Here is a 26,003-nt window from a genome sequence, read left to right as displayed (position 1 = left end):
AGAGAAGAGGCCACAGTAGCCCAGCAAAGTGAAGTCGGTGCAGACGGTCCCACAGGCACACAGTGTCAATCAGGGCTCAGCCACACTGCAGCAGGCCTGGGTCCCAAGTCTTTTGTAAAAAAAAAGTTGACCAGGCCTGAGTGTGTGCTAGGCTCTGTTCTCCCCTTAGCATCATAGAGCCATGAGTTGGTCCTCCCAGCGTGGGATGCGTGTTATTCCCCCATCTCCAGGATGGGAAGGGGGACAATGAGAAGCAAAGTCACTTAACCTGTCACCAGAGCTGGGGCAGAGCCCCAGGTACTCTGCCTCCATCCGGTGGAACGAGAACCAGTGATGATCAGAGGGGAGGCATATCCGTGACGGGGGGTGAGGGGACCCTGCACACAGACACGAGTCCCCCAGAGGTGGAGGTCCACGGGGGCACTGGCGGGGACTCACTGGGGATGTGGACTGAGGGCTGAGTGTGTGGTGAGGGGAGTGTGATGATCTCACTTCGAGTCCCCCAGTGGCTGTCCCCACCCTCAGAGACAGGAAGCTCAAGCCAGGCAGAGAAACAAACCCCTGTCCTGGGGGGAGGCTTTGACAGCCCTTCCTCACCAGCCCCACTGGTTCTGGCCCACGCCTCGCCCAGGCGGCACCAGCCCCAAAGCCCCTCTCGTCTCTGCATGGGTCTAAGCGTCTGGAGTAAATAAGGGCCCGACTTCGAGGCTTTACTCTCCTCTCTCCACTTCCTGTCCCAGGCCTCAGCCTGGCCTGAGCATCTCTGGTCCTGACCCAGCCACGGGCTCCAGGCATCGAGGCCCAGGGACTCTGTACATACCGATGCTAAGGTGGTGTCTGTGTTTGGGCCACCCCGCCAGTCCTCACCCTGGGCACCCTGGGAGTGGAGACTCAACTAATGGGGCTTTCCTAGCCACTGCTGTGCCCAGAGCCAGGGCCTGTTAAGTGGGACTCGGGGTCTCCTGGAGACCAGAGGCCCCAGGCCTAGCGGGCAAGCCTGACCCAGCTACTGCTCACTGCCCACCTCAGGCTCCCTTCCCTAGGGCCTCGGGAGTCAGACCTAGGCCTGCCCCAGGCTGGGGTGCTTAGAAAACCATTGAGGGCCAGAAGAGCCTCCCAAGGAAAGGCCCAGCCTCCCTCCCCCCTCCAGGAAACACCACTGCATTTCACAGCCTGGCCTCACTTCAGCCTGGCGTTCCTCGCTCTGCCACACCGGTGCCATCACAGATGAGAACTAGACTTTGAGTCTCCCGATGACCCACAGAGCCACTTCATACTCTTAACCCAGGAGGAGAGATGCATCCGCACCGACGACTGTCAGAGCTTGTGGAGAGATCTGCCTATCTTCTGTGATTGGGGATACACGTTCCTGCATGGACATGAATATTGTTCTGATGTCTGTCTGTGGGCATCACCAATAGGAGGAGGGCAGCAGGTGTCGGGAAGGTGACGGGACCCGACTGAAGTCACCCGAGTCTTTTCAACTGTCTTATGCATCATGCAGCCCTGCATGACTGAGTAGTTTCAGGCCACAGGGTCCTTGGCCCTGCTCTTCCTGGTCATGGGACCGGGCTGTCACCCCTAGTCACATTAAAGTTTGTGCATCCTCTTCCAGGAACTAAAACTAGTAGCTCCTCTCCCTGCACTATGAAAGCAAGGAGATGGGGTGAGTCCACAGTACCCTTTCTTAATCCACACCAGGCAGGCTTTTGGGTCTTCACCAGTTTCTCGAGTCGGGTCGGGGCAGGCAGGCACCTGGGCTGTGCAGCACCCTCCTCCACCCATACTCCCTGCCAGGCCCAGTCGGGCACACTGAGGCCCAGTCGGGCACACATGGTTAGAGAGGCTTCCAGAGGGAGGCAGGGCTGCCGCTGGATCTGATGACTGGGAGGTAACACAGGGCGGCTGATGCCGTAATAGCATGAAAAGCACAGTGGGCTGTCACTCAACTGTCAGGTGAAGACATGGGGAGGCAGGCCCACTCCCTGTCCCTGCACAGAGCTCCTGGCTGCAGGGCTGAGGGAGGCAGCCCACACAGCTGTCCACTAGGTCGGCAGACCCACCTGTTCCATGCAGGGCACGTCTGGAGGCCCTGCAGTACCCACTCTGCCCCCACCTCCCTCACCAGTCCAATTTTGAGACCTTCACTACCCAGCACTCTGAGGTATGCAGAGAAGGGGCTACACAGGGAAGACAGGGCCTCCAGCGTGACTGGGGCACCATGATCCCAAGACTGAGAACACAAGACACACAGCATGGAGAGAGAGACATGGCCCTACGCATAGGCTGAGACACCCCCCAGGGAATCAAACACTGGGGCTAAGAAGCTGATCCCTGGAGCTGCCCCAGGCAGTGGTGGGAGGCTAGGTCGCAAGGCAGGTAGGCCCCACGGAGCTGGAGAGCTGAGTCCAGGCCTAGAGAAGCACAAAGGGTCGCAGCGGCCAGAAGGCCCCCTCCCTCCCCCTCAGGGAGCACACGCGGAGCCTGGAGTCAGTCCGTCCATCCCACTGAGACTGCAGTGCACCTTCCAGGCCTGGCAGGTATGGCGGCCGGGAGCGGCCCGCAAGGGAGAGCAAGATTGCACCCGCGCCCGCACAGGGACACAGCTGCGGGCTGCCTCTCCCTTCGCCCTGCCGCGGGTGACCAGCTGAGTGCCGGCACACCTTGGTTCAGGGGGCAGGCCCCCCCCCACCCCAGCTGCCAGCCCTTGGGCCAACCCGGCTGGCATCCTGGTGGCACCAAACGTCAGCATCCTACAGCCAGGCTGCCAGCCACACCAGAGCTCCGTACAAATCCCCCTCCTCTTCCCCCCCCCCCGGGGGGGGCTCGGCCAGTGCGTGGGTGTGGCCGATCCAGGGCCGGGTCCCGAGCCCCTCCCCCTCCTGTACCTGGGCCTCCCCAGGTTCCTCGGCGGGGTCCGCGCCGCCGCCGCTTCCGGCGGGCTCCCCGGTGGCAGCGGCTGGGCCCAGATCGCGCATCTCTTCCAGGGCGATGGTGAACTGGGCCAGGGTCTTCACCATCTGCAGCATGCGGCCGGCCCGCCGCCGGGGGGCGGTGCTGGAGCGGCTGCGGGACGCGGGTCGGCGGGCTTTCTCCCTTGCGGAGGCTCAGCCCGGCGGCGGCGGCGGCGGCAGCGGTCCCAGGCCGTGGTCCCACGGCTGATCCAAACGTGGCGACGACGCAGATACCTCCTCCGCGCAGCGAGTGCAACCAGGGAGCCCGGCGGCGGCGCGCGCGATGCTGGGGGGGAGGGGGGTTCCCCGCCCTCGGCTCCCCCTACCTTGCCCGTCTTCCCAGCGCAGCCCCATCTCCTAGCAGCAAGCTGCCTACCGGTGGACCTCAGCACCGCCTTTCCCTGCGCCAACGCGGTGTCTGCTGCAGGACCCTTCAGAGGCCACAAATGGGTGCACATCCTTGCCCAAGGCCAAATACACACGGCTACACACTGTCGTACACACCTGTACCCAGCGTGGGCACACACTGCGCCTCCATCCTCAGCGAGGTGACAAAGACGCGTCCACACGCAGGATACACACATTCCCACACATACATGTGGACACTTGCTGGGGCCTTGCTTTGAATCTTCACGGATATACACGTGCCCCTGGCTCAGGTGCACACCTACTCACATAGTCCCACACAGACCCGACCCTGGCACCCAGAGCTGACCAGGTCTGCACATACAGACCAGGTCTGGTGTAGGTCAACACACCCCGAGACCCTGTTGGTAGACTGGCACACACCCAGCAGCAGGAAGGTGGGCAGTGACCTGGGGGTTTGCTCCAGGGAAGACGGCAGCCCACAGTTCTACTGTCACACGGGGTCACCAGCCATCACTGTGCTTTCCCTCGGGGTTCATGGCAGGGGCTGGGGTGGGGCTCAGACACACACACATACCCCACCACCCCAGAATAACTCCAAGCAGGACCCTCAGGGCCCACTTCCCCAAATTCCAGGGCTGCCAGGACCTATCCCACCTCCATAGGACTGAGGTGGGGAGTCCTCCTCATTTTGTACGAGCTCTCTGCTCCACCTGGAGTGTCCGGGGCACCATGGCTCCCTGCACGTGCCCCCTCCCCAAACCTGCTCTCCCAGGGGACTTGCTGGTAGAGACACTTGCTCTAGCCTCAGGGCCCCGTCCTTTCCCCTGAGAAGTCTCAGCTCAGATGCAGCCTCCTCCAGGAAGCCCCTCCTGATCCCGCCACTCAGTCAAGTGCCTCTGCTCTGTGCTCTCAAAGGTTCTCAGTTGTCCTTGTCAGTTTGTGATTGTCCTACAGGCAAATGCTCCTCCCCTCCCAGACTGCAGGGCAGGGCCCTGGACCCCTCTCTAAGCTGACGCTGTCCGCACACAGGAGCTGCCCCTCCTGTGGGGGCAGGCGTGGGTGCTGGCAACACTGACATGCTCGGTAGCTGAGGAGTGAATCGGATCTTTGTTTTAGTCACATGCTGATCAGACTCACAAACAACCAACATGAACATTTTAGCTCCCACAAAAAACGCCCCCAAAGGAGCGATGGACAGACACTGGGAATGCAGAGCCGGCCCACAGGGCAGCCCATCCCAGGGCCATCACAGACAAGGGACATCACAGACAAGATGTGGGCCGGCCCCAGGGGCTGCACTGGGGAGTCACAGCCTGGGGGCCAGAAGCAAAGGTCCCCCAGGAGAGAGTGTGGGACTTTGTCCTTTTCTGTCCTCAGTTTGGACTAAGAAATCCATGCGCAGCTTGCTTACCACTCCACCCCCACTACCTGAAGGGCCCTGGGGGCAGGATCCCTTCTCACAGCTGGGCATGTGGAGCAGTCACTGGGGTGAGGGTGTGGGCAGGCGGGACTGACACGGGCCAGGCCAGTCAACAGTGCCCAGAGAACCAGCACCAGCCCTGGAGCATCGCTCGACTGCAATCCATGTGGAAGCCTTTGGCTTTCTCTCAGAGTCCTGCTTCCCCGTCTGACTCTCAGCCTGTGATCTACTGGGCGGGGTGATGGTGGGGGCATTACTCTCTCATTCCCCCTCAGTGGGTCCACATGCTGCGGAAAAAGATCCTCCTTAGCTATCCTCCAAGGGATCCTCTCACAGGGCTCAGTGGAAGGGGTCACCTCTGCCTGGGTAGTGTGGGCAGTCAGGGGAGGCTTCCCAGAGAAGACAGACTTCAACAAGGGCCTGAGGTCAAGAGATCCTGAGGCATGTGGGTGCCCGAAGGCAGAGTTCATCCAAAGGTTCTGCCAGGGAAAGGGGTGGAGCCTGGTGCCAAAGGCTTGGCTGCTGCTGCTGCTTCATTAAGGAATGCTAATTAGATCCCAGCCTGTTGTTATGGCAACAAGGGGCAGCCTCTGTCATTTGGGGGTTTGGGGGGTAGGAAAAGGAAGCTGAGAGAAGGAACAGGTGCATACAACTCCTGAATCAGGGGGCCCCAAGGACTCCCCCACAGTAGCGCAGACACCAAAGCCTTGCAGGGGCGAGGGTTGTTGGGGGTATTGGGGCACCATGTATGCCAGGGGCATCCCTGGGCAGATGAGCTTTCAGTGTTCCTCTGAGCTCCTGCTGGAGCCAGTGATGCCTTCTTCTTTTGAGTATCTGCAGTGTCTGCACAGAACAGTTACTGGATACATAGAGTCCTCACACCCCGTCTACCCCAACACACACACCCCCCACTGCGCCCCCCTCCCTGGTTAGGGGAAGGGGAGGAAAAGGAGCTCTGCCAGAAGGACATCACACACACACCAGCTCTGTGGTGGGACCACACCCGATGCCCACCCTACCTCTGCCCAGTCTGCTGACAGCACAGCAGCTCTAAGGGAAGTCCTGCCTACCTCTGGACACACCACTTGCTAAGCACCCCACCAAGACCACCTACCCCTGGACACTGCCCATTTGGCATGACAGTCCTCATGGGGGAGTTGGCAGGGGGATGAGTGATGCGAACTGGACGTGTGGATGGTAAGGCAGAGGGACGGCGTCTATGTGAAAACAGCGCTGGAAGAATGAAATGCTGGTGGATGACTATGCAGGGCACTGAATGATTTAACATGGCTCTTCTAGCCCAAGACTCTAACTCCCTCCAATCGGCCTTTCCCAGCATGGATCTGGTAAGAAGGTGGGGGAAGAGACTGATAAGAGTCACCTGTGAGTAACTGCAAACAGGACTCCCTGGAGTGGCATCCTGCTGTGTATAAAACGAGAAGCAGAAGGAGGCATCTCATGACCAGCAAGAGCCAGGAGTGGAGCCTGTCCTCTGGATCCGAGACTCCTGTGCAGTGAACTCCCTGGATCCAGATAAGTTATACCACCAAAGGAACAGCAGCAGAACCAGAAAGCAGAGCATGGAACAGAGTGATGGGCTTCCCGGCCCACGGAGCAAGTTCAGATGAATGCTTCTGTGCCAGGAGGCTGGCTTGGAGATCGGGGTGCTTCTGGCATTTAATTCAGGAAGTTGGACTTGCTGACTCCCAGAATGGAAGCTGAGTGCCTTTGGGCTGAGACTTGCTGGAGTACAGAGCCTCTGGACACTTCATTGAGGGAGCTGGGTTGGACTGGGAGCTTAAGCTGGATGCCTTTGGGTGGCGGTTTGACAAGCAGCGTGGTAAGCCCTCTGGGCATTTATTGGCAGACTTCACAGAGCTTTACAAGTCCTGATAAACAACACACACCTGAGCATCTCTCACCGACACGACTTGTTAACGTCCTTCATAAACCCTCAAACGTGAATTCCGTGCGCGAGAACTGCGCAGCCATTGCAGAGGATATTAGAAGCCAGGGTGGTAGCTCAAGAGAACATTCTCTAAGGCAATAAAGGTAGGGCTGAACAGAAAGATGATGACTAGTGGACGGATCCACAGAGACACTGTTTGAGAGACGCGTAGTGCATCAGAGCTTGATGTGGCCCTTGATGACCAGCTCGGCAAATATCTACTGAACCCTTATGAGACGCCAAGCACTGTGCTGGAGGCTTCGGGGCCAAAGGGGCTCCTGCCTGCTTGGACACCTCAGTCTACTTTCCACACAGGCATCGAAGGAGGAAAGACACGTGCAGTGCTGTTGTGAAGTGCAGGTGGGGGCAGAGGGTCTCATCAGTCTCCTGCAGGGCGGGCGGGCCCAGCCTTCCACACCTGCACAACTCCAGATCAGCATTCCCTGGGAGCGCTGGGGCATGCCGTGACCTCAGCCTCCTCCATCACTAAGGCTTTCTGAGCACAGTCCCTGGGTCACTGACACCCGACTTCCTGGTATCTGCTCTGCTTCTGCCCTCCTTTTGAAACAAGTGGAAAAACCCCCTCATCAGCACCAATCACTTGCTCCTGCTCCCCGGGCAGCTTTGAAATCCTTGGAGCCTTTTTGCAGTAATCACGCCGCCGGCCAAGCCCACTGCCGCCAGCCCATCCGGACTCACAGGCACGCTTCAGGTCAGAGTGGAGCTGAGGAGGCCAGAGTGGTGCTCCCCAGGCCATCAATCTGCTGCAGGTGCAGACAGCCTCACCGGTCTCCCATGGGGTGGTTTGAACAGCCAACGTGCCAGTTAGCAGCCTGACACTTAGGCTAGTGCCACCAGGGCGCCTGCTTCTTGCACTAATAGCACTATGCCCCTGCAGAACAGACCTGAAGGCACAAGAGAAACAGCTCTCATCCGTAATGGGGGACTGCCTGTACGTTTCCTGTGCCAGGCACCCTACTGATTGCTTTGCAAGCCCTGGCTACTTTAATTTCCAAAAGCCCAAGGTCGCATGCTCAAATATTAGCATGCTTATTTTAAAAACAAGGACACTGAGACCCAGAGAGGCGACCTCACTGATATGGAGTACAAACCCGTTGGCTGTTTCCAGAGCCCCCATTCACATCTCTTTGGGGTGGAGGATCCCACTGCCACCTTCCCTGGCCCTGTGCACTCAGCTCAGCCTCCCCTTGCAGCCTCGGAGGTCTGACGACCTGAGCTGCTTTCCACCAGCTCTACTGGCTGGAAGACAGTGACATGAATGTGTTCTCCTGGCCCAGGAGATGTGTGGCAGGGAAACAAAATGCCATCCGTGGGCGATGCTGGGATCAAGGTGGACCCTCTTCTCTGGGAACCAACAAACTCTGGCTTATTGATGGTCTCGACGGGCATCTGGTGATCCTGACCTGACTGCTGTCCATGAGGAGGGAGTCAGTACAAGAGGTTCCCACACTAAGAGGCTCCCCATATCCCTGGTCCGTTAGTGAGAGGAAAGTTCTCAGAGATGGCTCCTTGGGGTCAGGGCTGAGAGGTTAGACAGGAGCCAGACTACTTGGGCTCAGATCCAGCTCAGCCACTTCCTGAGGGTAAGCCCTTGGGCACACTACCTATGGTAATTACATAATCTGGTGTCAATTTGAGAGGATTACACATGAAGGGGTAGAGTCTAGTCTGTCAATGGGATCAGTGCCAATGAGGCCTCTATATGGGCATGGCCTTCTCCTGAGAACTCTGCGAAGTCTGGTATTTCTTCCTTGGAGGTGGGAGATACCTCTCTGCTACTCCGTGGGAGATATTGCAGCTGACAAGACACCTGAGCTGGGGAAGCCACATGGACCTACCCCGATGCAACCAGACCCCTGAAGCTGGAGAAGTCACATAGAAACCCCTGCCAGCACTGAGATGCTTACAATGCCACTGGATCCAAAGACTTCCCAACCACTGGCCTGTGATCTTCCTGTATTCGGCATCACTGCATGTGTCTCATGAGTCTGAAGAGGACTTTATAGATTGGTATTGGACATATGGGCTAATATCAAACTTACAGGCTTGGACTGGACTGGGATGCTTTCTTCATGTATAATTACCCTTTATATGAAATTATTTCATACGCATGAGTTTCTATGGATTTGTTTCTCTAGTCTACCTGGACTAACACACCACTTCTCAGGCCTCAGTCTCTCCATCAGCTCCCGCCTGAACTCCCTGTCACCTGTCCCTTCTCGCTACCTTCCTAGGCCACGTCCTGCATCCTATATGCCCTTCCTTCTTGATGCCACATGGCTCCGCTCCGGCTAGCTGCCCTGCATGGTCCCTGTACTCCTGGAACTGTGCTCTGGGAATGTGAAGGGGTGAGCTGGGTCTAAGGCGTCGCTGGACCTTCCTGGCACACCGACACTGCCCTGTGTGGGTGGGTCTGGGCATCTGGTGTGCACCTGGAGGTGGCCCTGAGGGGCATGTGCACCCGCGTGTGGGGACGCATCTCTGTGCCTATGTATGTAGGCTGCCCTGTCCGTGGCCTGTGGACACTGACGGCACAGGCAGCCTGTGGGCGGTGCTCCCTGTACTTCTGTGGCTGGGCTGGAGAGGGAAAGGGCCACTTTCGGGGTAACAGGAGGAGTTCCCTGTGTTGGTCACTGTGTGGAGGTATGGCAGACGGTACTGAGATGACAATTATAGTATCTATCTCCTCTGCTCACTGTCCTGACAGGCCTTCCGTGCGGGGACCTTCCCTTGACTCTCTGAGCCTGTCTCCACCCACTGGGACTTTCGAGGCCAGGCCATGAAAATGCTGTGAACTTCCTCCTCACCAGCCGCCCTGTTTTGGGACGACCCGGGTACCTGCAGAGGTATGCCAGCTGACAGACTCCATGAGGCCCAGTCAATGGTCAGTCTGATGGCCAGGTTTGCAAGTGAGCAAGTCCACCCACTATCTGCCTGCAATGGCATGAAACCGTCTCCCCGTGAGAACTACTTAGGTCTTAGGAACGTGAGGCTCAGAGCAATGAAGGGGCCACGGTTCCTTGGCCGGCGGTGGCGGGCAGACTTGGAATATAAACCCAGTCCTTAATGCCCCCTATGGCAGAAGCTAGGGGAGGAGGTCATGTCTGCACCGATTCAGATTTCACCTACTGGCTCCGACGGGTGCAGTGGGGCCTCTGTGGGGAGTGAATTATGGCCATGGCTCTTCTAGCCATAGTCTCTGTAATGGCATCAAATGCCTGGGCGGGGCCAGGCAGATGGTGGGCACAGAAGGCTGATGTCGGGATCTGTATAAAATGAGCCACTTCAGAAGCAGGAAGGGGTGGGGGTGGGGGGCTCTTACTGCCACCACGAAGAGCCGGGAGTGGAGCGCAAATCCTTCACGTTGAAGCTCCTCGACCCAGGAGACAGAGTGGTAGAGGAACAGTGGCAGCAGAATCCATAGTTCAAGATGGAGCAGTGAGTGGGCTTCCTACCCCGCAGAGAAAGAGAAGGGCCTCTGACTGAGCACTTAATTGGGTTTGCCAACCCATGGAGCTAGATCTGAGCAACTTTGGTCTAAGGCTTACTCAAGGTGGAGGAGCATGCCTGTGAGCACTGAACGGCAGCACTCTGCTACGTTTGTTACCAAGCAGGGCATCGGCCAAGGGGCTACTTGGCTGAGGGTGAAGGCCAAGAGAGAGGAATGCCGTAGGCATGATCCTTTAGACTCTCCTGACCACAGAAGTGTATCCTGAGCATTTCTGATCCTGAAGTGTAACCTTCCCACTTCCCTATTAAACCCTATAATTGTGAGTACTGCATTCTGGGTCCCTGCAGTGAATTGTTGATTCTATCAGTGAAGTCAAGAGTGCCATGGGAGAGGTGACTGGCGTCAGATCTGGTAGAGTGGGTTAGGGGGTGGAGGCACGTTTGACCTCAGTCTCCCAGGAACCAGCCTGGGGCCGATGTGGAGTTTGAGTGTCTTTTCCCCTCGTGAAGTCAGTGGAGGTTAGACATGGCTCCTGGGGCCATTTTCAGACCCGACCCCAAGCAGCACTAGACAATCCCACTGCCCCTTCACACAATCATCTCCACTGCGTGAAACAGACTGAGATGCCAGCTCTCACTGCTCAGGCCCAGGCTTTGGGCCGCTCAACCAGGCTGGTCAATCCAGCTCCCTAGTACACAGAGACACTACCACTCACTACCCTCCCGACCTGCGGGCATGGTGCGTGCCCCCGTATCCTTGGTGAGGACTCCTTCCATGGTGAACAAGTGTTTAGTGGGGGGCTGCTCTTCATCTACCACCACCGGCAATCCCCTCAGGATGGTACGAAGGGGCTTCAGTGAGGCCGTGGGAAAACGGATGGAGGATAATGAAACCTTCCTGAAGCCACTTCCTATCACTGTTCTCACCACTGTACAAACGAAAAGAGTCCGGGAGAAGTGGAACAGCTTACTGAGGTTATAGTCAGGATGTGGTCAAAGTGGGCTTTCAAAGCTGGGGTTTGAGTGCAAGCAATTGGCCTAACAGATTTAGCCAAGGGACTGAATTAGGGCACACAGCTTGGGGCGCCCTGATTCGGGAGTGGGGACTGGGGAACCCACAGAAATGAGATGTGTCACTGGCTCTCCTGTCCCCACCTCCCCACCCCACCCCACCAGCACTTTTGTTCACCGTTCTGTGCCCAGCACACAGTAGGTGCACAGCACCTTATCCAGTGCCCGCCTTGTTCTGTGACTTTGGTCACTGTTCCCCAAGGCAGGGGTTCAGTTTCCTCCTCTGTAAATAAGTGGGGAAGGAGGATCCCACCAGGACCTCTGAGGACCTCAGTCTTGCAGCACCATGCAGAGGCTCTGGGAGCCGCACTTCTGCAGGAAGCCTACAGGTGGCAGCAGAGAGCTGCGTCTCAGGGGCTGCAGTGCAAGTGATTTGAATTTAACTGGTCGTTTTGTTGTTGCTTTTTAATGTGGATTTCCCCTTTCCCTTCTTCCTATCTCCTTGGTTTCAAGAAAATACAGCTGGCCTGTCCAGCCTTGGAAGGAAAAGTTTCTTATCATGGATAACGGCCGGAAGCAGGAGGTAGGCGGAGGTTAAGTGGACAAAACAAACCCCAACAGATGCGAAAAGCATCTGGGGCGCTGGCAGGCTCTGGATTCCGTCTCTGCTGACGCCGTCGCCCCACTGTAGGGCAGACAAACGGAACCCCGGTCTTCTGGGGCCCACATCTGAGCCTGGCCTGTTGCCTCTGGAGGTTGGGAAGACATCAGGGTTCCCACTAGGAATCCCACTAGGAAGCCATGGGGAAGGATTCGCTAAATCAGGGGTCTACCTCAGAGCCACCCAAGAAGTGCACCCACCCGCACCCTCTTTCACCAGCTGGGCTCGGGCACACACCATTCTGCCTACAGTACTGGTCTGGCCTTGCAGGCCCAGCCCTTACTCAGACCTGTACAGGCCAGGACTTCCCAGGGTCCTTCCCGCCCAGCTCTACAGTGTTTCATTCAAGATGTTTAGACCTTACTCAGCAAGAGAGAGAACAGTGCAGCGGAACTGGGCCCATTCGGTCCCGGGCCCTGGGCCAGCACCTCACAGTCAGGCCCCATTGGCCCTGATCTCCTCCCTTCACCAGTGGAGGTGAGCACTGACACACAGTAGGTGCCCTGCAACACAAGTCTCCCTTCCCTGCTCCACTCCGTTCTCCAGTGTACAGGGAGGCTGGGGTGAGGGATCGTGGGAACGGAAGTGATACAGGGTCTGTTTCCAACCCCTCCTGCTCCCTCCCTCCCTCCTTCCCTCCCTCCCTCTGCCCAGGCACCAGGGAGAGGAGCTCTCTTTGTGTGTGGCTGGAATGATGGGGTGTCCTGCCTCTGAAGCGGAAGATGACTCACTGGGTTGGGGGTCAGGCACCCTGGGAAAGGCCAGGCCAGAGCCCCAGGGAGCTGAGGCAGGGCCTGCCTGAGCTGTGGACAGACAGGAGGATTCTGGAGCACCAAGCCTCATAACCAGAGACTCTTTTCCCACTGACCACAGTTCCATTACAGCTGCCCTGGGCTCAGGGAAGCTGAGGTGCCATCAGCCCCCCCACCTGCCCCACCTCCTCCTCTGCCAGTCAGCAGACTGGGCTCACAACCGCCTGCCCCATGCCAGGCTTGATCCCAGCCCACCCCTTGCTCTTGGCTCTGCTCAAGCCCCGTCTCCTTTGACACTCTTCCTCCTCAGTCTCCCCTGACTCGTCCTCAGTAACTGTCCCACTCCAGCTCCAGCATGAGGAAAAGGCCCTGTCGATTCGTTCCGTCTTTTAACACAGTACGTTGAGGACACACGAGGCAATAGTACTGCCCTCCGGCCGGTTGCCCATGGAAGATGTATAAGGAAGATGCATGAGCCCCAGAAGGCAGGCGGCCCCTCTGTCTGGCCTACGTCAGAGTCCATCCAACAGTGCTCAGCACATACTAGTGAGTTAGTGGGTGAATGAAAGCAAATCCCAGTGTAATGAAATATGAATGTCCGCGCTCAATCTTCCCTTCAGAGGAGGCCGAGAAGGGACCATTCCTTCCCACGTCACATATGGAGGTCCCTGCGGGGCAGAAAGAGAGGTACCTCACGATCCCCGGGACAGCCGGCAGTCGGCTGAGGCTAGAGAAAGATCCAGGGAGTTTTGCCACTGTTATTTGATGGGACAGGCACAACCAGCTGCAAGCCATTTTGGTCCCATCTCCACAGCCTTCACCCCAGTTTCAGGACGCAGAACACTCTGCTGTGGTCAACTCCCTTCCCAGAGCCCAGGGAAGACCCTCCTATCAGCCTTGATGGACGGACCTGGGGCAGCCTCGGTGGTCTGCTTAACCATGCTGTGTGTGTATGCGACAGGCAACAAGATTCAGACTGAAGGTCAGACTGAGCCAAGCCTAAACGTGGGCCCAGGGCAGGGCCACCACATCCAGGAAGCTGCTCTGAGGCTAGACTGATCCGCTCGCCTCTGCCGAGCACCAGGGCCTTGAACCTGCAGCCTTAAAACTGAGCCTCTTTCTAGAATTGTTGCCATGATTATCGACAGTAAATGGGACCATCTAGCACCTTCCCAACTCTTGCAGGGCCTCATTTCATGGAAGCCTCATGGCAACGCTGCGAGGGAACAATGGTTCAAACAAGACGCTGGCAATTCCTTCAGGCTCTCAACAGTCAGAGGTGGCGGAAGTGGGACTCAACTCCACTTTCTGCTAGCGACCTGCGCTTTAGGCCTATAGGTAAATCACTCAGCCTTGCTGAGCCTTAAGAGGGCAGGCTGAGAGCAAAAGCAGAAAGATTTGGGGGGTGGGGTGGGGGGGTGACGCAAACAAAACAAAACAACCCCCGGAAAATCTCACTGTCAGAGTCTACTCTGACTCAGAGACGGCAGTTAATATTTATTGAGAGATCCTTATGTGCTGCTCACTAAGAGCTTCCCAGGTATTTATCTTAACCTCAAAATCAACTTGTTGGGAAGACTGTTACTTCAGTGTTTTACAGAAGAGCGTGACCCAGCAGAGGGGACTTAAGTAGCTTGCCAGAGGTCCCATAAGCCCCTGGGAAACCCCTGGTGACAGAGGAGGCAGGATGTCCACTTGGACTCCACAGTCTGGGAGGGAGGGGTACCTTCCAGTTTAGGAGAATTACCCCGAGAGCACCCAGGCTGCCAGCCTTCTTCATCACAGGCGGCAACAGCAATAACCTCGCTAGCCAACCCCTAGGGGGTGTGAGTCACGGTATTTCCGGAGCTTTGAAAAACGCAATGGAGATTGCTCAGTTGCCATATTAAGCGAAAGACGCAAGCGTTATCTAACCGGCATCATCTCAACGGCAGAGCCAAATCCATTTGCATGGAGAAAAGCTAGAAGGGGGCACACCAGATTGGTAACCGTGGGCCAAGGTCCCGGGAAAATGGAGGGCAAAACCAGAGACACCCCTGCCCCCAAGCCCACAAGGCTGCCTCCTGGAAGCAGGAACCACGACAGGTGTTGACTGGTGAGCTGGAGCAGCGCCTGTCAGAGCCAGAGCTCACCTTTGCCCTTTCAAGGCTCAAAAGGTGTCTGCCTTGGATGCTTCTTTTGCAATTCAATAGTTCAATCACAATGTTTTAGAACACTTTTTCGTTCTTGAACTCATTGTTATTTCCCCCCAACCTCCCCAGCCATACCCCCAAGGGGCCATTAATCCAGTTACTGTCTATAGTTTTCATACATAAAACCCCCAAACAAACAAAAACCTCAATAGAAAAGAAAGCAGAAAATATTAAAAAGTAGAACAAATTTAAATGGATCCTAAGGAAAGATCAAATAATAGGGTGCTGAATTTTAACCTAATTTTAGGTGAAACCATTCCCTTTCCAATGCAGTCTATTCTGCATGTTAGCAAAGCTCTGGCTCCAGGGGCTTAATCCCCGTATATTTCCCTTTACTCTTTAAACATGGAAATAGCTTTAAAATGGGTCCAAAGGATGATCATGAGATACTACATTCTGACCTAATTACCTCTGCCATGATCGACTTTACAGTGCTCTCTGGTATATCCCTCAACTGTGATCAGAGGGGCGGGAATGGGAGCACACGGCACTGACGGCTGGGTAACCCCACTCAATGGGATCCATCAACACAAGTGTAGGGGAATGGATACAGTGGATTGTGTAAGATCCCGCAGGAAAAAGTTTTGAAACAGAATGTGGTAGTAATTGTCCAATACTGCTGGATGTGATTGAACTGTAGAAGGTTGCATCTGTAAGAGCTCCCAATAAAATGATAAAAAAAAAACTTGATGCAAAGTGCTTGGGTGGAGAGCAAATGCTTTGAAAATGATGAGGGCAAAGAATGTACAGATGTGCTTTATACAATTGATGTATGTGTGGATTGTGATGAGAGTTGTGTGAGTCCCTAATAAAATGTTAAAATAAAAAAATTTTAAATGATAAAAAACAGAAAAACAAAACTATGATTAGAGTAAATTCACTGGAACTTAAATCCATGTGTGCGTCCTGCAAATGGATTCTGGACTTCCACTGCCACCCATAGCCTCCTGCAAACCAGGTGTTCACAATTTAAGCTCTGGTGCCATTCCCTCCTTTAGATTTAGATTGTGTAATTTACAATCCTTGGATCACAAAGGCCGGGTGCTTCTTCCAGGTGGCCTTAGCTGATGCCTCACTTATATATGGCTGATTGTCTGAAAACAAACAAGACCCCAGATGCTACCCTTTCTGACAGCCGGGCACCAGACAGTTTCTTCGCCACACTTTGCTGCGGCACTTATCCCTTCAGTAACCTCTTCAGGAGGTGGAGTAGCAAGCAGGGCCATTTTGACCACAGCTCACTACGAGCGGAAAATGTTCGAGGGAGTTTTCGCTGACAGGTTTCAGCCTTGCACAGGTGCAGGCTTTAGGGCACCAGGGATTCTGCAGGCAGGGTCACTCAGGTAAGACCCGCCCAGGGCAGCATCCCCAGGGCTGTGGTAGCCTCTTCCCCTCTGAGGCAGGCAGCAGGGTAGCCTGTCCCACCCATTTTCAGGGCTCTTAGCAGTGGCTGACTACGTTCTTGGGATCCACCCCCACCCCACCCTGATTCTAAACGCCTTTGGTCTCAACACCTTTACTCTACTATGGGGGTATTCTCCAGGAGAAAGGATGGGTGGCTGCTGTGTCCCCAGCGAGGTGTCACCTCCCTCTAGCACTCTCTCTTGGATAACGGAGCAGCGTTTGTCTGCAGCCCCTTGCCCCCTTTTCCATTTTCTCCATGGGAAAGCAGACCAGAAGGAACCAGAGGAGTCTGCCCCCCTCACCAACACCTCCTACCAGTCCCCTGGGGAGGGAGGCCCTTCCAGGACAACAGCCTGGTGGAGAACCCCAGAGGGGAGGGGCCCAGGGTCTGGCTGTTGTCATGGTAACGGCAGCTCTGGAATTTGACCACTAGGGCCCAGTCGTGGGGGTGGGGTGTTGGTACAGGCCAGGCTGGAGGCAGAGAAGACCGTCTGAGGCAGGAAAGCCAGGCAGAGCAGAGGTGGGAAGGCAGTCTGTTGGCTCCTCTCTGGCCTCAGTTTCCCCATCTATAAAGGGGTCTGTGAGATCACCTTTTCCCGCTTTCCTCTAAACTGGGGCCTGGGTACAGGCTTCAGGGAAGCAGCCCAAGGCCATAAAATTACCCTCTGTGCTATCTCCCTCCAGGGCTGCACTGCACTAGATGCTGGGGGGTGCGCTGCCCAATTCCCTCGGGGGTGGGGGACCCTCAATGGTCTGGCTGGGCCAGGCCCAGATGATGTTCAAGCCCTCAGCAACCCCTGGCATTTCTGGACCTGGAGGGCTGCCAGAGGGCCTGCCCCTACCCCCGCCTGCCGTGCCAGGCTCCAGTGGGTATTTTTAAACAGGTGCCCGCCCCTCTCCGCCTTCCTACTCCAGGAACACAGTGGATTCTGCCGCCAGTCCCCCCACCCCCACCCCAAGTCAGAGTGGGCTCCAGAGTCCTGACTACCCACCTGCTGGGTGCAGTCAGCCCTGGATTTCAAGGGCCTCTCCCAGCCACAGTTTTCCAGGTCCAGAGAGGGGACGGCACTTGTGTAAAGCCACACAGCACAGAGAAGGAACCTGGGAATGCTGTGTCCCTGGCAGGCACCCCCCACCCCCTGACCCGTCAATAAGTGCTAGTGGTGCCATTCCAGGGTCTTCTCATCCCTCTGAGACAGCCGTCAACAACCGAGTCTCCCTTCCCTCTGCTAACCCTCAGGCCCACCCCCGAGCAATCCCTGGCATAAAGCACCCCTCATGGGGGCAGGGGGACAGGTGCAGAGTGGGAGCCATAACACTGCCCACCAAGACCAAGTCCAAATAGGTCAAAAATTTAAAAGACCTGAAAGTACCAGAAGAAAACTTGGGAGACATGCATTCTGAGCTTGGATGTGGGCAGGCCTGTCTCACTAGGCCTCTCAGTCCAAGAAGCCAGGAAGCAAACCCTTGATACAGGTGGCCATGTGAAAACAAACCTTTGCAGGAACCCAAAAGGCATCATACACAAAGTCAAACGCTCGGCCATGGGCCAGGGAAAACGCACTTGCAACTCATGGCCCTTAAGGCTGATCTTCCTAATGCCTAGAGGGTTCCCAGACAACGATTCATCGGAATGGCAGAAGCCCGCCAGCAAAGTGGACAAGGGAGAGGAAGCGTTCACAGGATGAGAAAACCTAGCGTCTTTTGGACACCCGGAGCAAGAGGCTGAGCCTCACTCATGGCGGCACAAATGTTTCCCCCTCTCAGACAGAAGGGCGTTCCCAAGGTGTGAGCTGGGTGTGGAGCTGTGGGAACACAGGCCCCTCACGCCTCTGGGTGGAGGGGTCCCTACGGATGGCATCCACGGCACAATCCCATGGGTGGCAGAAGGGCTCAGGCAAGCTTAGGTACAGACGACTTGTAGTGGAAAACTATGCAGCACTAAAGAATAATGCTGGTTCTGGGAAGCACTCATGTCTTGGTTAGACCCAGACGCCACCTATGCCCAGCGACATCCTCACTGCCAGCGAGTCAATGCCGATCGTATCAGGACAGGGGAAAACTGCCCCCGGTGTTTTTCCAAAACCGACACTCTTTAAGGGGGTAGAAAGCCTCATTTTCCTCCAGTGGAGTGGTTGGTGGTTTCAAACTGCTGACCTGGGGGTTCGCTGGCCAACACATAATCACACCTCCAGGGCTCCATATTGAGTAAAGCTAATCAATAGTAAAAAAGGACAAATAGTGTATGGGACCGGTGCTATTAAAAAAAATGAAAGAAAAGGTGTTCACACTGAAAGAAAGGCTTTCTGGTGGCTGCCAGGGGAAGAGGCAGACGGAAAGGAAGGTGAACATCCAACACAAGGGATGAATCATGATGGAAACAGCGCCAGCCACTGGGAGACTGGATGCTGCTGAAGACAAAGATGCTGCTCTGCCCTGTAAACCCTCATCTAAGTCACAAGAAAAGGCACTTTCAAAGCCACGATCGCTGTGTACCCTTTGTCCCAGCAATTCCACTCCTAAGCAGCTGCCTGAGTGCTACCCTGGCGGGCCCCATGCAAAGTAACCTATCCCGGGCTGGCTTGCTGGAACACGGCTTGTGACAGCAGGAGCATCACTGAGATAGCCTCTAGCGTGGGGGTAAACAGGTTTTGGTAGTCTGCACGATGGAGACCAGGCAGCACCAAGGAGAAAGGAGTGCTGAATGTACCAGTACAGCGAGAACTGCCAAGAGCTATTAAGCGACAAGAGCAGGGGCCGTGTACAGATAGTGCGCTGCCATCTGTAAATGGGGGCGGGGGCAGTGGCGATGATGAACTTGCTCGTAGTTTACCTCTAGAAGGACCTATAAGAAAGCAATAGCTGGGTGTCCTAAGGGGGCAGGGCGACTAGGCAGATGGGTGGGCAGGAGGCCTTTACCCTGGTTTAACCACATGAATGTACCATCTTTTCAAAATGAATACTATAGAAATCGACTTCTTAAAGCACTTCACCGTGGAGCCCTGCTCCAGCCTCACGTCTCAGCTTCCCATGCCTCATTTTCCCGCTCATCCTGCAAGGCTCTACTTCAGCCTCTTCCCCTGGAAGGTGTTGGGACACACTGGACACCTATCTTTCTCTCTCTCTCTCTGGCCCTGCCCACCCCTAGGTGTCCCCCTCTGTGCCTGTATCTACCTCCTCGGAGCCTGGCACCCCCGGCTTTTCCCAGCTCCCAGGTAGGTCCCAGTGAGTGAAGATGGAAGGGATGGGGAGGGGCTGCTCTGGGATTCTGAATTTGGAGCCTCTGCATTCTCCGGGCAGGAGCCCTGGTGGTATAGTGGTTAGGAGTTGGGCTCTGATCTGCAAGGTCTGCAGGTCGAAACCACCAACCACTTCTGAGGGAGAACGATGTGGCTTTCTGCCAGTCGGATATGATTGAACTATTGAATTACATGGTCTGTGGATGAAGTGCCAATAAAACTGGGGGCGGAGGGGGAGTTCCTGTGTTGGAGACCCACAGGGGCCGTTTCCCATCCTACAGGGTCACTAGGAGTTGGCATTGCATTGCCTCGGTGGCAGTGGGTATAGTGTGAGTTAGCACTTTCTTCGAGGTTCCCTAGCCCAGCCCACCTCCAGGTGACCCTCCCTGCCCTTCTTGCTGCCTGAGAGGGTTTTGGCACCCCAGTCCAGCACGACTGAATATCCCACTCACAGGCTGACCTCAGAGCTGGGCTTCGATTCAGCCAGAGCTTGGAAATGGGCCCCGAGTCTGAATTAAGGCCCTGGGGTCACAGCTCACTGGGTGACCTTGGCAATCCTGCCTCTCTGTCCTGCAGATACCAGCGAGGAGCATGGTCAAGAATGAGTGCCTTTACAGCGGGGCAGGGATTTCTGCCAGTGGCACTCCAGCAGAACCCCAGCCCCACGATGCCCCTCCCCCCAAGCCCCTCTCCTGTGGGCAGCTGCCTGTGGGAATGTTGAGACCTCCCCTTGGGAGCTCACCCCACTGAGAACTCTCTTGGCAGCGCTAGGCAACCCTGTCCGTTTCTCTCCATCCTGGAAACCCCTCAACAAGGCCACCACCTACCCTTCTACCCTGCTCTCTGACCTCCTACTGGTTCCCATTCTAGGTGCCATCATCAGCACGTCCATTTCATAGCTAAATTTCCTCAGTCACACAACTAAGAGGAAGAACCAGGATTTGAACCTAAGCCATTTGACTCCAGAGCCTGTATTCCAACCATTACACAGCTGGTGCAGAAGTCCCAGCACCCAGGCTGACCCATGAGGCCCTCGGTGACATGTCAGGGTAGAATTCCCTCTCCCTCACCATAACTAGCTGCACCCTGCTCTGACCCGATTCTTCAACCTGTCCACTCGTACACCTCCAGGCTTTTGTACCTGCTGGGCCCTGTCCCAGGTGCTCCCGTTATAGTGCTTGGCAGTTCCCTCCTTACCCTGTGTTTGGTGGTCAGAGAAGCAGGCGCCCATGCTGGGTAAGTGGGCCAGAGGGATATATATCCTGGTGCCTGAGGTAGGAAAAGTTCAAGTGATGAAGAGCCTTGAAATTGCCCAGGTCAAGACTCAGACTTTCTCCTTCTAACACCTGCTCACACCCTACCGACTCACTCACTCACTCACTCACTCACTCACTCACTCACTCACTCACTCACTCACTCACTGCCATCGAGTCAATTCTAACTCACAGCTGCCCTCCGGGACAGGACAGAACTGCCCCTGTGGGTTTCAGAGGCTATAAATCTTTACAGGAGCATAAAACCTCATCTTTCTCCCGAGAAGTGGTTCTTGGGTTCAAACTGCTGACCTTGCAAGTTAGTAGCCTCTCACGTAACCCACTATGCCACCAGGGCCTCTACCTTTTACTCCTTCCAAATGCTGAGAAAGCCCTTTCTGGTGTCTAACCTAAAATCTCTCATCCTGGAGGGTTAAGAAGTCAGGATGATCCCTGGGTCTCCAGAGAGTGGGCTTCCACCTGGTTAGCAGTACAATGCTCATCCGACAGCATACCACTTCAATGACAATGGAATTCAGGTTTAAAGGTGACTTTGGGTTCTTTTCAGTTAGCAGCCTGATGCTTAAACCCACTTTGACATCAGAGCCAATGGTTCAAATCTATCAGCCTGCTCCTCAGATGGAAGATGAGGCCCTTGGAAACCCTATGGGCAGTTCTGGTCTGTCCTGTATGGTTGCTATCAGCTGGAATTGACTGGAAGGCAGAGGGTTTGGTTTGGTTAAGGTTTGGGTTCCAGATACCACAGGGCTTATCCCGGGGTTAAGGGTGCAGGGCTGATGAGAAGAGTTAGGAGGGAGCCCTGGGCAGCTGGCTCTGGGTGAATCCATTCATGGGCAGGCGGCCATGCCTGCTCTATTCTGTCAGATTCCAGGGCTTTCCCCAGGGTGTGGGTGGAGTCCCTTTCTGGACTCCCCTGGCTCAGCAGCCCCAGCCGCCCAGGCCCCATGGTGGGCACTGAGGGGGTTCTGTGCAGGGACACAGCCATGGCTGGGTTCACTATCCCCAAGTGGGCGATGCCTGTTACACCGTTTGCTAAGCCAACACCTGGTTGCCCTTCTCCACTCCACCTGCTGGAGTGGTAGATGAAGTGGAAACAGCCCTAAGGTTGCCCAGCTTGCTCAGGAGAAGGCCTGAGGGCGGTTTCTCCCGGGCCCCCCTCACCTTGATACCCAACTGCACAGAGGTCACTATGAGTGCTGCAGCTCTGGTGTCGCATGCGTTGAGTTGGGGAGGGGTCCATTATCCACTTAACCTCAAAGCCTGGGAAGTGTTGTTTCCCATGTGTATCCCCCACCGCCAACCCCACCCCAGCTTCTGTACCGGACCCAGCACAGGCTCTTCCCCAGTGCACAGTGCTGGCCTGGCTACATTGAAGGCTTGAAGATGGGAGGAGTGCGGGGGGAGGGGGGGTGTGTATGTGAGGGGGGGGGAACCACTGTGCTGCCTGAAGCCTGAGAGTTAAGCTCATGGGACAAGGCTAGGGCCCCAGCGGGAGACAGGGCAGGAGGCCATGGGTGGGGGAGGCGGCCCTGGCTGGCTTTGGGTCCGGGCCTCTCTAGGCTCTTTGTCCAAATATGGAAGGTTTTTTTGTCTCCATTTGAGTCACGCCGGCCATGGCCCAAGAGATCTGCTTTCCAGATACTGCAGGCAGGACTGAGCCAGTGGTGCCTGGCTTGCAATAAGCCAGCCCTCCTCCCCGTGTCCAGCCCACCTGGGCATCCTCCCAGTCTCCTGAGCCGGGACACCCCCCTGCATCAGTCCGGCACCCACCTGGACTGCCCCTTCAGGGCCCGGAGCAAGCTCCCTCTGCCTGCCCATTACCTCCTCTCATTTTCCCAGGGACCCTCAAACGTGGCTGGGCCAGTCCACTCATCTTCACGGGGCCCTTACTGTGTCCTCACTCCTGAAGCTGTGGTGGCGTGGCTGCTCTGGGTTGGACTGCTGACTGAGAGGTAAGCAGTTCAAAACCACCAGCTTTCCTCGGAAGAAAGACAGGGCTTTCTACTCCCATAGACTCTGGGAAACTCACAGGGGCGGTTCTGCCCAGTCCTATGGGGTTCCCTATGAGTTGGCGCCCACTCCTTGGCAGTGTGTATGACGTTTATTTGTTTAAGTTCTTGGGGCGAGGACTGGACTGTGCGCACTGTGGGGTCATTATCCTCAAAACCCTCTCCTCCCAGTGAGGCACTCTGCCCCACCTTTCTCCTTGAATCAGCTCCGACTCACAGTGACCCCACACCACAGCAACAATGGCTCCCTGTGGTTTCCTGGGTTGTAAATCCCTGGGAAGTAGATTCCTTCATCCTCCTCCCACCACCGACCTTTCCAACAGCACCAGTGCTTAACCCACGGTGCCACCAGGACTCCTCACTCAGGAGCGCTGAAAGCCAGGAGCATAAGGAAACCTGCTTGGACTCTGGAGTCAGACTGGGTTCAAACCCCACCGTGCCACTATGTCACCAGGAGGCTCCTCCACAGGCTGGGTCTCAGGGCACTTGCTGTGAAGCAGGGGTAATAGCAGTACCTGTCCTGCAAGGTTGCTGTAAGATCCAACACGTTAACACGTGTCCAGGGCTCAGCGTAGAAAGCCCTGCTGTGACCGTCTCCTGTGACTCGTGGTCCCGTCCATGGAGCCTCTCCACACCACGGCACCTCGAGTCCTTCCTCCAGGTCCTTCCGTGCTCTGGCTGCCCCAGGGCCCCTACCACCTCGTCGCCTTCTGGGCTCTGTGAGCTAAGCTAGGGCCCCTTGCCTCTCTGGGTCTTGTCCCCAGCGCCCAAGTCACTACTAATTTAGGACAGTATCCTATCCGCCAGCTTGTAAGTCAAGACTGAGTTGGGGGTGGAAGGGGCAGGAGAGTTGCCTGAGTAAGTTGGTGACTCCAGTCAGGGCCTAGTTCTCTTCCTGTACCCCATATCCCCTCATTATTTATTTGCTAAAAATGCAAGGAGGGCCCACCATGTGCCAGTAATGGGTAAGCTTGGTGTGGGTGGCACTGCCTGACCAGAACCAAGCCCAGAGCCACAGGTCAGCCCCCAGGGACATCTCGAAACCGGAGCCCTAAATGCCTCTTTCCCACCAAGCCATGGCAGGCAGCAACGGCTGCTCTGTCCTCAGGACTGGGGATCCAACACGGGCTGGATACCAATAGGGCAGTCCTACTGAGTCCCTTTCTGCAGGCGGCTGCAGGGTGGGTGTTGGTACGGTGATAGAGGCAGGTAGACCGCAGCCAGAGCTAGAGGTGGACCAGGTAAGGGGCAGGGGAGGGCGGAGATAAGAAAGCAGAGCAGAGGCAGTGCCAAGGAGGGCAGAGTCTCTAGAAGCCCTGCCCAGGCTCAGTGAAAAGGTGGGGTGTCTGGGGAAAGCAGCTTGCCCAGCCTTTCTCCTCCTCCTCCTCCTCCTCCTCCTCCTCCAGTCTTGGGGCCAGGCCCCAAGACTATTTTTAGCTGGGGCTGAATTTAGCTGTTCCCTCGGAAATTCCTCACCCGCCCTGGGCACCGCCCCCACTGGCCTTGGGAGAAGTCTGGAAGCCACTGGTCCTAGCGGGAGGGGAGAGGAGGGGGCCCAGGAGCACGAGGAGGAAGCAGGGTCCAAACAGGAGGCTCAGATCAGCTCCCGGAAGCTGGGTTATCCTTTCCCTTCCCTCCTCTAGGAGGACCACCCACTAGCACTCAGCTTGCACTCTCTGTCCACCTAACAAGACCCTCTGTGTACACTGTCAGCTCCCACTGTGGGATCAGGAGACCTGAGCAGGCTCAGACCCCATCCCATTCAGGGAAGTTCTGCCCCAAGGTAGGATGATGACTCGGTGACCTGTCTGGTTCTGTGACTCACACCAGAGAAGTGGGCCCCAGTCCCCGAAATCCAGTTTCTGTCAGGACCCCTGGGCCTAAGTTCAGATCCCCTCATTTTACCTGCAAGTCATCTCCCCAGGGTCTCTTTGCCCCCTCTCACATCACTCACCCCCGGCCCCCACAAACCCAGGTTTCTCACCTCCCTGTCCCCTCCATTCAGTCTGCCCATCGCCCCACAACTGGACGGTTCTATCTAAATCCCAAGTCTGCCACGCCCCAGTGGACCCCTCATCTTCCCAGGCTCTCTCCTCCCCACAGGGCAAGCAAAACCCAGGCCATTGAACTTGGCAGGTGGCAGACAACTTGGCTCCTGGGCCAGCTGAGACATCCAGCCTCTGGGCCCTGGAGCCAGGGAGCTCACCTTCTCCCGCCCTGCTCAAACCCATTCTGTAGAGCACCGAGAACCCTGTCACCTCCCTGCTCAAGAAGCCTCAGTGGCCGCTTCTGCTGTCACAGAAGCTGTGACATGCCCGAGAAGCCTGCTGGGTCTGCTCTACCAGATTCCTCTCCTCGATGGGCCTCAGTTTCCCCACCCTTGCATTGTTTGGAAGGTTGGAAGAGGTGGCTGCCTTCTAAGGGTCTCTCGAGGTGGACATCTGACATTGTTGGCCCTCTTCCTCCGAGCACCGCCTGGCCACTCGAGAAGGTAGCCTTCTTCCATAGGCCCTCCCCAAGGGGGGACAAGGAGAGAGATAGACAGAGAGAGAGAGAGAGAGAGAGAGAGAGAGAGAGAGAGAGAGAGAGAGAGAGAGAGAGAGAGAGAGAGAAGAACTTGAAAGCAGGAGGGCAACTTTAGTGACGCAGGCCGCCAAGAAAGAGGGACTCAGCAGGACTGACGGGGAGGGTCCCTTTCAATCCTTCCACCCCTTCCTGTGCACATCTGCTCCATGACACCCTGTGCCCTGGCCTGGGAAAGGACTGAATGTTTGTCTAAGGGGGTTGGAGGAGGGGTGGTCTCTGCAATCCCAGGAGGCCAGGCTGTGGGGCTGGCTGGCAGCCAGAGCCCGGCCTCCCTCCCTCTTGCTCCACAGTGCAGTGCGGGGAGCAGGGACTGCGTGCTCCCTGGGAACCAATAAACAGGAAATAGACACCAACCTTGCACTTGCTCCCTCAGCTTGGCCCCCAGCAGGCTCCTCCCACTGGTCCAGAACCTGCCTCACCTATGCCCTAGCCCAGACCTTCGGAATGAAGGAGCCACAGAAACTCACAAACACAAACAAACCAAACCAAGAGTCAGGACTCTTGGAATCAAGCAGGTCAGAACCCTTTATCTTAAAGCCACTGGGTTCTAGACTCGCCCACTTCAGGGGGTTGAGGGCCCTTACTGAAAGCATCTAACAAGCAGGGATGGTGTCAGATCTTTGCTGGAGTGCCCCCACTCCTCATCCAGGGATTGACTGATTGTGCATGAGCGAATGGAACAATGAGTGAATCGATGGAGCAGTAATGCGGGT

General features: G+C 56.2%; 1 protein-coding gene across 1 annotated transcript in view; it reads right to left on the bottom strand.

Annotated features, from left to right (window-relative positions):
• Positions 1–26,003, bottom strand: part of ARHGEF17 (Rho guanine nucleotide exchange factor 17) — a 65,865-nt gene that overhangs the window by 27,919 nt on the left and 11,943 nt on the right. The window lies entirely within an intron of this gene.

The sequence above is a fragment of the Tenrec ecaudatus genome, chromosome 4, assembly GCF_050624435.1.
Source record: "Tenrec ecaudatus isolate mTenEca1 chromosome 4, mTenEca1.hap1, whole genome shotgun sequence".
NCBI classification, from domain to species: domain Eukaryota; kingdom Metazoa; phylum Chordata; class Mammalia; order Afrosoricida; family Tenrecidae; genus Tenrec; species Tenrec ecaudatus.
The sequence above is the reverse complement of the archived record's forward strand: the minus strand, read 5'-3'. Positions and strand labels throughout refer to the sequence as shown.